At 40.2% G+C, this 13,740-nt stretch overlaps 1 protein-coding gene across 4 annotated transcripts in view; it reads left to right on the forward strand.

Annotated features, from left to right (window-relative positions):
- OSBPL8 (oxysterol binding protein like 8) overlaps positions 1-13,740 on the forward strand; it is a 228,010-nt gene that overhangs the window by 77,607 nt on the left and 136,663 nt on the right. The window lies entirely within an intron of this gene.

The raw sequence follows: 13,740 nt of genomic DNA on the forward strand, positions 1-13,740 counted from the left end.
AAAAAAACTAACAAAAAACACTTTTTTTTATTTTTTTATTTTTGCAGCGTACCATCACTGCAGGGGTAGCACCTCTAGCTGCGTGGCCTGGGCTGGACCCTCTTCCGTATAAAAGAGCTGCCCGCCACACACCAGTTAGGCGGTCCGTGCCACCAGCAGCAGGCCAGTGCTGTGTGGACGGACCGCACCTGTGTGTGTGCCTGCCCTCACCGCTGACAGTCATTTATCACTGATCAGCAGTTTTTTTGGGTTCAGGTGGATGCTTTTTTGGGGTTTTTAGAGTTTTTATTTTATTTTATTTTTTTTTTGTGTGTGGGGGTCTGTGTATGTGCCACCAGCCACTGTTCTGGGCTGAGTGTCCGAACCCCCCACTGACTTCTGTGCCCCCTGCCGCCACCAAGCGCTAATCAGTGCGCATACCACTGATTTGGTAAATGTTTTTTTGGGCGCACTTTTTTTGCGCTAGAAGTCCATTTTATTTTATCTTTTTTTTTTTTTATTCTTTTGTCCTTTTTTTAGTTTTATTTTATATTTTTTTCTGATTGTCAGTGGGTTAGGGCGGTTTAGGTATTATTGCACCACACCACACGCAGCACACGCACCAATAAAGTTTCCCCCCCCCCCACACAAGTTCCCCCCCCCCCCCCAATTAGAGTAGGGAAATGGCCACAGGGAAATGCTGACCACAATGCAACACCCTGTCCCTGTGCTAGGTACCGTGGGATCGGTCCTAAAGCCTGATTGTATTCTGGGATACAATCAGTATATGGGGGGGAGTTGATCTCTCTGATCAAGTCCTCAAGCCATATTACGCCATGCGGAAAACACGGACATGGTACAAAAGAGTTGTGGTCTACATGGGACAGATTGCCATGTACAACTCAGTACGCTGGCAACACAGGCACATACCTCCTGTTCCAAGAGGAAGTTCTAAAGGCCCTAATATTTGTTGATTGCCAAAGAGCGGGCCAGAGCACCTCTGGAACTGTGGGCACCCCCGATCGCCCCAGGCCAACACTTTCCAGGTGAGGTCCCCCACCCTGGAAAGAAGGGACGCTACCAGAAAAAAATGCAGTGTGCGTCACAAGAGGGGGATACGGAAGGACACCACTCAATGCGACAGTTGCCTTGATCATCCAGGCCTCTGCATTAAAGATTGCTTCAGGGAGTATCACACTTCCATGGAGTACTACATTTTTAATCCTTTTCCCCTCATTTTAATTTCCCATAATTTTACCCCAATGTACCAGTCCAGAGTACATTGTCTTCCAAATTTTAAACCCAAAACCTCTTTCGCAATACCCCTGATAATCCTTTTTTTTTCTTTTTTCCCAAAAAATGGGTCATAGGTTACAGTCAACAGCGTCGGGGGTTTGCAAGTTGCCTCAAATGCGCAGCGCTCTCCCCACCTGAGCGGGGTGCGCATTTGAGGTAACAGAATAGGGACGGCCACACACATCACATTCCCAGAATTATGTTTTAGAGCATAGGGTTTGGGGCGGGCATCATTTTTAATTTTGGCTATACTCTGGGTCATCATTCTGGGAAAATTGGCATATCGGTAGTAAAATTGCAATTTTAATTTCCCCCAAACTACACTTCATCCGTTTCTGGAAAATAAATTTAGGGAACACCCATCTGTCCCAAATGTCCACTTCACCCCTATACACCTTCCCTAGGGGGTGTACTGTTTGTAATAGGCCCACATGTGGGTGTTCCTTTCTTGTATTTTCTACTGAATGTATGTAACTGTTAGGTCTGTAAGAAACATCGACCTCAAATGCGAAGAGTTCTCGCTCATGAGCTCTGTTGTATTTCCAGGCGAGCAGTAGGTGCTCATGCCGCTGTACAGAACACTGCTGAGACCTCACTTGGAGTATTGTGAGCAGTACTGGAGGCCATATCTCCAAAAGGATATAGATACTCTAGAGAGAGTTCAAAGAAGAGCTACTAAACTAGTACATGGATTGCAGGAAAAAACTTACCAGGAAAGGTTAAAGGACCTTAACATGTATAGCTTGGAAAAAAGAAGAGACAGAGGGGATATGATAGAAACTTTTAAATACATAAAGGGAATCAATACGGTAAAGGAGGAGAGCATATTTAAAAGAAAAAAAAAAACTACCACAAGAGGACATCGTTTTAAATTAGAGGGGCAAAGGTTTAAAAGTAATATCAGGAAGTATTACTTTACTGAGAGAGTAGTGGATGCATGGACTAGCCTTCCTGCAGAAGTGGTCGCTGCAAATACAGTGAAGGAGTTTAAACATGCATGGGATAGGCATAAGGCTATCCTTCATATAAAATAGGCCAGGGACTATTCATAGTATTCAGATTATTGGGCAGACTAAATGGGCCAATTGGTTCTTATCTGCTGACACATTCTATGTTACTATGTTAGTTGTTCCCAGAAAGATGAAGCAGGGCATTGGTTAAAAATTGCAATTTTCAAAAGCTACCCTTCATCCATTCCTGAAAAATAAATTTAGGAAACACCCATTCGTACAAAATGTCCTCTTTACCCATTCCTTGGGGGGTACTTTCTGTAATGGTGTCACATGTGGGTGTTTCATTTTTGTATTTTCCTCTGACTATATGAAACCGTCAGCCACTGATATGTCAGAAGCCTCAAATGCAGACCTCTATGACTTCTGAGCCTTTTTGTGCGCCCGCCCAGTTCATACCGAAATTTTTGTGCTACATGATATTAATTTTTCCCATACCGCAATACCGGTTGGGCCCCTCCCCCTCAGGAATGAATTATCAGCCCAGGGCTGCACTGTCCCCATCGGGGAACTAATCATGTCACTCGCAAGCGCTTCCTTCCTCGTCCACCTGTTTGTTGCGGGCTGCCAGCACTGGAACTCTATGCTGTATGCTGTATCCCTATGCCCGGGCTGCAAAAGATAAACAAAATAAACTTTAACGCACCTTCCTACGTTCCCCCGTCGGTCCGGACCTGCTTCCTGGGGATGGGAACGTTTGAGAGCCGTCAGCCTATCACCGGCCGCAGCGATGTTCGGCCTCGGCCGGTGATAGGCTGAGCCCACTGTCATGTAAGAAGCCGGTCGGCTTCTTACATGACAAGTGGGCTCAGCCTATCACCGGCCGAGGCGGAACATCGCTGCGGCCGGTGATAGGCTGACGGCTCTCAGACGTTCCCGCCCCCAGGAAGAGAGTGAAGCCGACGTAGGAAGGTGCATTTAAGTTTTTTTTGTTTATCTTTTGCAGCCTGGGCATAAGGATACAGCGTACAGTGTAGAGTTCCAGTGCTGGCAGCCCGCAACAAACATGGGGATGAGGAGGGCAGCGCTTGCGAGTGACATGTGAGTAGTTCCCCGATGGGGACAGCGCAGCGCTGGGCTGATAATTAATTTGGGGGGGGCGGGGGGAGAAGCAGAACAGCGCTCGCGTGTTACATGATTTGGGGGGTGGGGGGGGGGAAATACCGTTACATACCGTGGAACCGCCATAAGTTACAAAAATACCGTGATACACATATTTGGTCATACCACCCAGCTCTACCGCCCAGTACGTTACACCATATGTGGATGTATTTTCATATTCAGGAGAAAAAGCCCTCAAAAACTTGTAACCCAATTTCACCAATTACCTATTGTAAAAATTATAAAAATATGGTAACCCTATCATTTTAGTGTAAAAAATAAAAATGTTCATTTTACGGCCCACTGTTCAAAATGCCTGTGAACCTCTGGCATTGCAGTGCAAATCACCACTTTAGGCCTCAAGTCTCATCGTTGCTGTCTCACTCCAAAGCCCTGTTTTGCACCCACATAGTGCTTTACTGTCATATATGGGGTATTTCCTTACTGTGGAGAAATTTCGCTACAAATTTTGTTGGGCTTTTTTTTCTATTACTATTTGTGAAACTAAAATAATTGGGTTAATACCAGCAATTCAGTGTTGAAAATCAAATTTTTTACTTTTATGGCCCAATGTTAAAAAGTGAGGTGTAAGTACTCACTGTAACATTTTTTATGTTCCTTGAGTTGTTTAGTTTCCAAAATGGTGTCACGTGTGGGGGGTTTCTTTTGTTCTGGCACAATGGGGGCTTTGTAAACGCACATGGCCCCCGACTTCAATTTCAACAAACTTCTCACTCCAAAAGCCCAATGGTGCTCCTATTCTGAGCATTGCAGTGCGCCCACAGAGAACTTTGCATCCACATATGGGGTATTTTCTTTCTCAGGCGAAATTGCACTACAAATTTTGGGGGCCTTTTTCCCTATTACCCCATGTGAAAATAAAACATTTGGGGTAACACTATCATTAGCGTTAAAAATCTAATTTTTCATTTTTACGGCCCATCGTTACCAAAAAAACAAAAAAAACTATGAGGTGTAAGTACTCACTGTAACCCTTGTTACGTTCCTGGAGGGGTGTAGTTTCTAAAATGGTGTCACGTGGGGGGGGGTTTCTGCCGTTCTGGCACCATGGGGGCTTTGTAAATGCACATGGCCCCCAACTTCAATTCCAGCAATATTCTCTTTCCAAAAGCTCAATGGCACTCCTTCTCTTCTGAGATGTAGCGCACCAGCAGAGCACTTTATGTCTACATATGGGGCATTTCCTTACTCGGAAGAAATTGGGCTTTGAATTTTTGGGTCCATTTTTTCCTATTACCCATGTGAAAATGAAATTATTATTTTTTTTTTTGCTGTTCTGGCACCATGGGGCTTCCAAAATGCAACATTCCCTCCAAAAACCCATGACAGCAAAATTCGCCCTCCAAAATCCCACAGTTGCTCTTTCCCTCTTGAGCCATGTTTGGAGCCCACAGAGAACTTTACGTCAACATATGAGGTATTGCCATACTCAAGAGAAATTGGGTTATAAGTTTTGGGGAGCTTTCTTCTTATACCACTTGTAAAAAAAAATGGGGCTACATGAACATGTTAGTGTAAAAATTGAGATTTAGATTTTTCTCCTCCAACTTTCTGAATGTCCTTTTGAATACTTGAATGAGGGGTTTCTATAATGGGGTCATTTATGGGGTATAGCTCACAGAAAGGCCCCACAAATCCACTTTAAACTTAACTGGTCCCTGAAAAAATCGGATTTAGAATTTTTTGTGAACATTTTGAAAATTTTAGCTATACTTTGAAGCCCTTTAATTTGTTCAAAAAGTAAAAACATGTCAACATAAAGTAGACATATTGTATATGTGAATCAATATATGATCTATTTAGTATGTCCATTTTCTTTACAAGCAAAGAGTTTCAAAGTTACAAAAATGCAAAATTTTCAAAATTTTCATGACATTTTGGAATTTTTCACCAAGAAATGATGCAAGTATCAACAAAAATGTACCACTATGTTAAAGTAGATTATGTCCCGAAAAAACATTCTCTGAATCAAAATGAAAGTTAAAAGCCTCCCAGAGTTATTAATGCTTAACGTCACAGTGGTCAGATTGCAAAAAAAAAAAGGGCTCGGTCCTTAAGGTGAAAATGGGCAGCGTCCATAATGGGTTACAGTTGCCTTCATGTAGCATTCATTTTTCTTAACATTTGTAATCTGTGGATGAGGTAGGCCACATACAACCATGATGTGATTATAGAGATTACAGATGGTGCAGATTTACTATTGTAAATGTGCATTTGGCACCGATATCTGGTGGACATGTCAAGCACCACATTTACTATGTGTTTGCAGACTTTTTATACCCATTTTGCAAGGCTTGAAGTGTGACTTTGTGCAACAAAATGTAGTTTGCAGTAACCGTATTAGTCCAGTGATGCAGATGCAAAATCATAGAATGTTGCTAAAACATTTAATTCCTTTTTTTTTTTATTGGACTAACAGTATTTTGTAGAGACAAGCTTTTGGGAGTCCTCCCTTTATCAAGTCAAAAGCATTGCCAATGGTTTGGAGATGTATTATTTATTGACTTGGTTAAAATAATAAACCCATTGTAATGAACATTAGTCTGTGTATAAAAAAAGTGACATGAACAGTTTGAAAATCTTCTACAAGAAAAACAAATCTGATTTCTGGCAAAGATAATATCAAAGGTATCAGGCCTCACTCTGACCTTTAACATATGAGATTGTATAGTCTCTGTCCTGCTATCTTGTGTCTTAAACCCATTTTTGCAAAATGTGATGAAAAGGATCATGTGGATTCTTCATGGCTGTAAATATGGGTAGGGAGAAAGAATAGTAAATTACTGACAGGAATTTGGTATAAGAGGTCAGGTATAGCTTTATAAAGGCTAGTATCACCTTGATTCTATTTGAGATGATGGATTACTTTTAAAACGGATAAACAGGAAGTGTAAGGTTCATCTTTGTGGTTTCCACCTTGTCTCCAGATATCGATGTTGAGGTTTTCTCTGGGCTAGAAGATTGATTTTGTAGTCTATGGTTGCCTTCTCTAGTGACTGAGCCATTGACTGGGCAAGGCTGGATGTTCAAATAGTGAACTGGACGGCCCCCTGAGAGATGGGATTTCTGAGTATGTCTTCTCTTTTTGTAAATGGACACAAGGAATAGAAAATTGCCTTATCATACCCCCATGACCAATATTAGGATGCATTGTAACATTGTATTAGGAGACAGAAAATTCTGAAAATATTGCCATGTAAGGTTGTGGATATAAGCCATCTTAGGGAATTGTTCATGAAGTTTCTATGTTCCTCTGTGTTGTTACTAGTGATAATGTCAAGTTCATGTCCATGACGGTAAGACTGTGCTCACACAGTGGAATGTGCACAGACAATGGAGCATCGGCAGAGCATGCCAACTCTAGGACCGCTCAGAAATGCACAGTCTCATAGACTGCAATCCATTTCCTTGCGGCATCCGCAAAAACATTAACATGTTCAATATTTTTGCAGATGCCGGAATCAGCATTTGTTGCTGCTGTAGCGGAAATTCTGCAGTGTGAACAGAGCAGCAGAATCCCATTGAAATCAATGATACTCTGCTGCTGTAAAATATCCCTGTGGGAAGATTCATGTGGAATTCCGCCCATACACCCTAAGCATCTATTCCCACGTACAGTATCCTGCTCATATTTGACAAACAGGATTTGAAGCTTTATTCATTTAGTTTACATTGAAATCTTCAGTATAAAATCTGTAGCTTCAAATCCTGTGTATCAAATATGCGCTGGATACTGTATGTGTGAATACACCCTTAATAATTGTACATAGTATACATTTAATTTATTTCTTAGCATATGTGTTCTTCAAATAGGCAAATGAGGATAAGAGATTCACTGGGAACAGAGAGATAATGCAGTAATATATGTCATATAAATATTTTATAATTTTCTGTTTGCTTTTTTCTTTATCGGCCAACTGATATTTGTTCTCACTTTTGCATCCGAACAGGAAGCCTTGTGGATCAACCACATAACTTTCATACACTGCTTAATCGGCAAGGGAGGAGCAGACCTAGACTCTCCTCACAATGGTTAAACAGTATTACCAGCTTTATATGATAACATGGAGTGACATCAGAAAGCCCTAGGGACATTGAGGAAAAAGGAAATCTTACTTGTCATGTTATTGCATGTTAGAGTACATCCAGTTATGTTCTGCATGGCTTTTTTTCAGCTTATTATGGAGAAAATACATTTTCGTTTCCTGGTAGAAGATTTATTTCTGGACTTGACAATAGATAAACACATTTTTTTTCTGATAATTTACATTTCATTTAAATTTTTTATAAAAGGTTTATTTTCAAAGTTCTATTTTAAGTAAACTTAAAGGAGTTTACCTGTAACAAAACCTTAGCTCACCCAGTAGGTTGCATTCTCATGAACGGTGCTTACCTTGTGTCCTAATCACCACCTATGTATAGAGGAAGATAAAGAAGCGAAAAAATGTAATTGAACGTGCAGGATACAGTGAATGAAAGGTTACATGTTTCTGGTGCATGTGGCACCCTTAATCAGATGTGGTATTGCTAAGGGGCCATGTGTACCAGAAATGCATAACCTTTTATCCACTGTTCTCTGCATCTTGCGGTTTGATGAGTAAATACGTTTTAAAGACTTCACAATCAACCTTATGCTCTGGACTCTGTTCTGTATCATCTTTTAGATTTTTTTGTAATATAACTGTTTAGACACTGTTGTGTGGTTGGCACCTATCATCATTTTTCTATTTTTTTTTTTTTTTTTTTTTTTTTTTATATTTAAAAATTTCCGATAATTTTTAAGATTTTTTACATTTTATATAAGGTTACACACAACATCGAAAAACACCCACACACAACCCCTCCCACCCCCTCCCACAAACAAAACAACCCCCATCCACCATACGGCCAAATCCAGAACAAGTGACCTGTCATGTGACAAGTAAGGTAGGGTAAGCAGTAACAAAAGTCTAAATGGCACACAGCAAGACCGCTAGGCATACACATAGAGCGAGCACACTCAGCATACAAAGAAAAACAGTGCAAAAACAGAAATACAAGAAGATGGAAAGAAGACAACCAGGACTAACAGGGAAGGGAGGTTTACACCCACTTACAATGCAAATCCCCCTCCACCAACAGATCCATCTACTAAGAGAAAGAGACATCCCCTCGAGTCACCTGATTCCAATTATGAGCACTCACCCGAGGTCCCCAGACCGCCTAAAACTTGCGAGTAGCCTTACCCTTCTCATAAATACCCCTTTCTAAGCGGACAATAAGGGCTATCCGGGCAGTAAGGTCAGCAATAGTTGGAAGGGTATCACTAATCCAATACTGGGCAACTAACTTCCTAGCCTGATAGGACACCAGCAACACCCCAATTTAAACTACAGAAGGTTCAGAATCAGGCCCATGAGGCATGGTTTAGGTTCAAACGGTACAATGAGCCCATATACTCTACAAATCAAATGAAGCACATCTCTCCAAAAAGAGACCAAAAGAGCACATTCCCATACCATATAAAACAAATGAGCATTCAATTGGCCACACGTAGGGCATGTTGAGTCAGGTCGAAGAACTATTCTATGAAGGCGCACTGGGGTTTTGTACACCAAAAATAGCTGGGATAACCGGTTAGCCTCAGAAAGAGACAGAGTAAACGCCAAGACAGTAGACCACCCCTCGTCAGTCAAAGACCCCAGATCCTCTTCCCATGGCATATATCTTAAATGTCCTAATTTATTGTAAAATTGTATAAAGAATTACATTATTATTATTTTTATTTTTTTAAGAACTTATTTGTGTCTAGAGTAAACTTGAGCCCTTTTCTTCTTTCAAAAATACACATTTGACTTCTGCGATTTAACTGGCAGAATCAGCCCCAGGCAGTTTCCTTGTTCTTCTGTGTTACTGCATGTAACCTTGGGCAACCTCCAATGGCTTGTCACAAACCACGTAAACTTGTTCATGCTTAAAGTGTACCTGTCATTTCAAAAGAATTTTAAACACGAGCATGTTTTTTTTGGATTAGTGACATGGTGATTTTAGTGCTCTAAATATACAATACAACATACATCTCTACATACACAAGAACCTCCACATATTTATCAAACAGCAGCCCACAACAGCCAATCACAGCTCAGCTTTCACTTTACCAGAGCTTGTTAGCTGTGATTGGTAGCTGTGGTAAAATCACTCAACATTATCTTTACTTTTAATAAACTTAATGGAATCTTGTAATCACTTTCTAAAATGGCACAGAAGGAGAGAGCAAATCCCCTTAATTGAAGCAGTTATAAATGACCGCTGCTCAAATGATTGCCAATGGCACTGAAGGAGATAGCGGGACTGTGGTTGGCTAACAGTCCCATAGACCGTGAATAGAACATTGGTTATGCAAGGATACTAGTGCTCCATTTACACAGGGCACTTTTAGACCACTGCTCTCTTTACAGGTGGGGCAATTGGGCTCCTTCTGATGAATCATAAATTTCTAGGGACCTTATGATTTATCCAGCTTTGTTGTGTTCTTTGTCTTCTTATATTCTTCTTCTACTCCCTTATGTCTTCTGACTCCTCAGCCAGTCAGCATTCACAATGTTCATTGTAAAACATTGACACTGATTGGCTGGGGGTTTAAGATTTGTGCCACTAGCTGATAATTTTCACCAAAATGTACAAGTGCTATGACAAAAGTGTGTACAGTTGATAGATGGATTTTCTAGCCAATCAGTGTGCAGTTCCTGATAACTTATTCCCTGCTCATTGCATTACACTTATTGCAACAGGCGCTTAGCAGTATTGCTTACTACAGCTGCCGTTGAGCAGCTACTGTAGTAAGCAAATGATCCAGCCAGCGACTTTATTAAGCAGCTCAGTGGCAGCCATGGTAAGTAGCTCTGCCAAGGGGCAGAGTGTGGGCACCTGATATGCACTGTTATCTATGAAAGATCATTGCAAGTTGAATCAATCCTATGTCAGGGCCGTCGAGTGTCGCAGGACTACTGTATATCTGAATAAGGGCAGGGTCGCACATGCCGTTTTTTGCTGCTGCTTATTTTCCTACTCATTGAAGTTAATGGGTAGCAAAATCGGCTGAAGAAAATAAGCAGTAAAATATGGCACGTGTCAGCCTTCCCCTTTTTAAAATCTTAAAGGCATTTTTGGGGTGGTGCAAGCTTAGTTTTCAATCTCAGCTTATCCTATAACTGTTTCAACATAGTACCAGCATGAAGCAATTTACCTGAGTAATTCTGCCCTGATCACAGACACATCTTCCTTTTTGAGGCTGCTTACATTTCCTATGGAACTAAAATTGATTCCAGATGTGCTGCTTGATCTGTCCCCATGGGAGACCAGGTCTATTTCTGTTTTGAAACTGCTCAGTTTACTAACCTTTCCTTTTTGGGAAAAATATTTGCTAGCTTCCAGGGCCTCTGCATAAATAAGGGTTTATCTGTCTATACGAGCTCTGGGCCTATTTAATAAAGCCAGCTATTGAACATGACAGCTAATTTAGAATCATTCTGATTTGTTGTAAAATTAATTCTCCATAGTGCTCTGTCAGTCTTTTTATTGTCTTTAACAATAATCTTAAACAGCTAAACTAGAAATGCAAGTCCCTGAGTTAGCCACCTACACAGAATGATATAATGTCTCTTTTCTTTCTATGTTATGTTAGTCTAATACTCTATGTCCTAAGGGTGGTTTCACACATAGTTTTTCCCTACACTGGTTATATGAAAAGTTTATGAACAAAAATGTATGTCTAAAATAAAATACGCCATGAAATGTTCTTATGTGTACGCTTACCCTTAAGTGGTGCTTTTTTTTTTTAGGTCAGTGGCAGTTTTTTTTTGAAACACAGCATTCTGTTGCTATGGCATTTTTTCCCACTTAGTTTATAGTGTATTTTTTCTCCTGTAGAACTTAATGAGTTTAAAAAATAGTTTAAAAACACATGTAAATGTATGTTTGATGTTTTTTTGTGCTATATTTTCTGATTTGTTCAAACAGAAATCCTTAACAATTTAGTATTAAGGATTACATGACTTAATATAAGTATAATGACTTGTGATAAGAAAAGCAAAAAAAGTCTGTAAGAACTCGTGATATCACACATTATATTGTAAAAAAAAATGCCACAAACCGCCCCCCCCTCCTCAAACTGTGCAAAAAGTTTTTTTATAGGAAGCCTTAAATAATGCATAACTCAAAAATTCATCTTTGTAATGTACATAATTTACTAAATGTTTTTTTTTCATTAACACATTACTATATCATGACCACTGTTAGAGCTCCTCGTTCGGGGCTTGCTGTTGTCCTTGTCTCAGTTTTGCAGCAGCTTGGGTACTGGATGTAAGTTGTGCCGATTCCCAGTATAGGAATTCTGTGCTGTGCTTGCTTGGTTATAGTCACACTCTTGGGATGTAAATTAGGTGGGTAGGTACACAGAGAGCGTGCAGCCTTAGCCAATCATAGTTCACTTTGTACACTGAATTGCTCTAGGCTGTGTGTAGCAGTGAGGGCGGAAGTTCTCCCCTGTATGGCTTCAGATGATGTCACACCTGCTGGGTAACGCCCCTTCCCAGTCTGTGAATCTGACTGAGCAGAAAATACAGAGCAATATCAAGGTAGAAAACAAAAAAATAAATAAAAATAAAGGCAGGTGGTGGTTTATCATGATGGGGGCAGTGAACTGGGAGGATTATAACATTTAACAAGATCATGAGAGGTACTCTTTAGGCTTTGTTCAAACTACATTAGAGTCTTCTATTGAAAGTATATACTGGAAGGTTTTCCTGGAATGCTCTGGTATATTCCATTGTATGGTGATACAGTGGCATATGTTGCCTATAGGCTTTCAAATAAGTAAATAAAAAGTACACTAAATGTTGTAGAGAATAGCATAGTTCACAACTTCTTTTATATACAGTGAAAAAAAAAGCTAAACCGAGATACTGACTTGCATACACTTTGCTATTAGATTCTTTATTGCAGTTCAGACATTCCATTTATAAATCAGAAAGTCCAGAATTAGTTGTTCTGTTGGTATGTCCTGTTAAGAAAGCATTTGTAATTCTAGCTATGCAGAAAATTTAGAGGTCAAGACTTAATGGGGTACTCTACTGGAAAACATTTTTTTTTTTTTAATCAACCGATGCCAGAAAGTGAAATAGATTTGTAAATTACTTCTATTTAAAAATCTTAATCCTTCCAGTACTTGTCAGTTCTGTATGCTCTACAGGAGTTTCTTCTGCTTTTTACATTTCCTTTCTGTCTGACCACAGTGCTCTCTGACACCTCTGTCTATGTCAGGAGCTGTCCAGAGCAGGAGAGGTTTGCTATGGGGATTTTCTCCTACTCTTGACAGTTCCTAAAATGGACAGAGGTGTCAGCAGAGAGCTCTGTGATCAGACAGAAAGGAAATTAAAAAAGAAAAGAACTTTCTCTGTAGTATACAGCAGCTGATAAATACTGGCAGGATTAAGATCTTTAGAAGTAATTTACAAATCCGTTTAACTTTCTGGCACCAGTTGATTTTAAAAAATAAATAAAAAATGTTTTCCAGCGGAGTACTCCTTTAAAAGGAATCTGATCTGTGAGCTGCTTACCAGGTATGGAGCTGCAGATCCTGGTCCTGTATGATTTATGTACAGGGCTAGGCTTCCAGTCTTGTATGTCCGTCAGTCCAAGCAGGAGGGAGAGCGTGCTGTTGCAGCTGAGCACCACTAGTTTGACTCTTCAGCTACTAGTTTCCTCTAAGAATGCCTCAGTTAAGCTGTATATTGTGGTATAGAGTGTATTATTGAGATCCCATTTTGCCATGTGATCGAGATCTGTCAAAAGATGTTAGGAGTGGTCTGTGAACAGTCTCAATGAAATTGTAACTCCTGGTCAGGCTGCTTGATGACAATCCGCAACAACATTGATGTGGCTTGGCCACAACATCTTATTTTTTCTGTGCGCGAAGTGCTCACCTTGTGAATATCCACTATAGACATTTTTTCGATGTATGCGATGTACCCACTGTACTTGGTTAGAACCGTCAGTTTCTTAGACTTTTTAAATGTGTCTCTACATATGCTTGACTGTCACTACATGGTGATGGGGGATATAGGTCAAAGGTGGAAACCCCAGTGATTATCCACAACATCTTTATCAGTTTTTTTTTTGGTTTGTTTGTTTTTACGTTTTTGATCTTTTTAAGATCTGATTTTTCAACCTATTCTTGTGCAGCACTATTAGATTGTATTTAGTTGTGCTTAGCTCTCGATAAAAATCTGTCTTGGGTGTCCATTAAGATTTTTAGCAATTGTCATGAAAAATAGAAATACCGGTACTTGCGGTA

Source organism: Hyla sarda, chromosome 4 (genome assembly GCF_029499605.1).
Source record: "Hyla sarda isolate aHylSar1 chromosome 4, aHylSar1.hap1, whole genome shotgun sequence".
Classification (NCBI taxonomy): Eukaryota; Metazoa; Chordata; class Amphibia; order Anura; family Hylidae; genus Hyla; species Hyla sarda.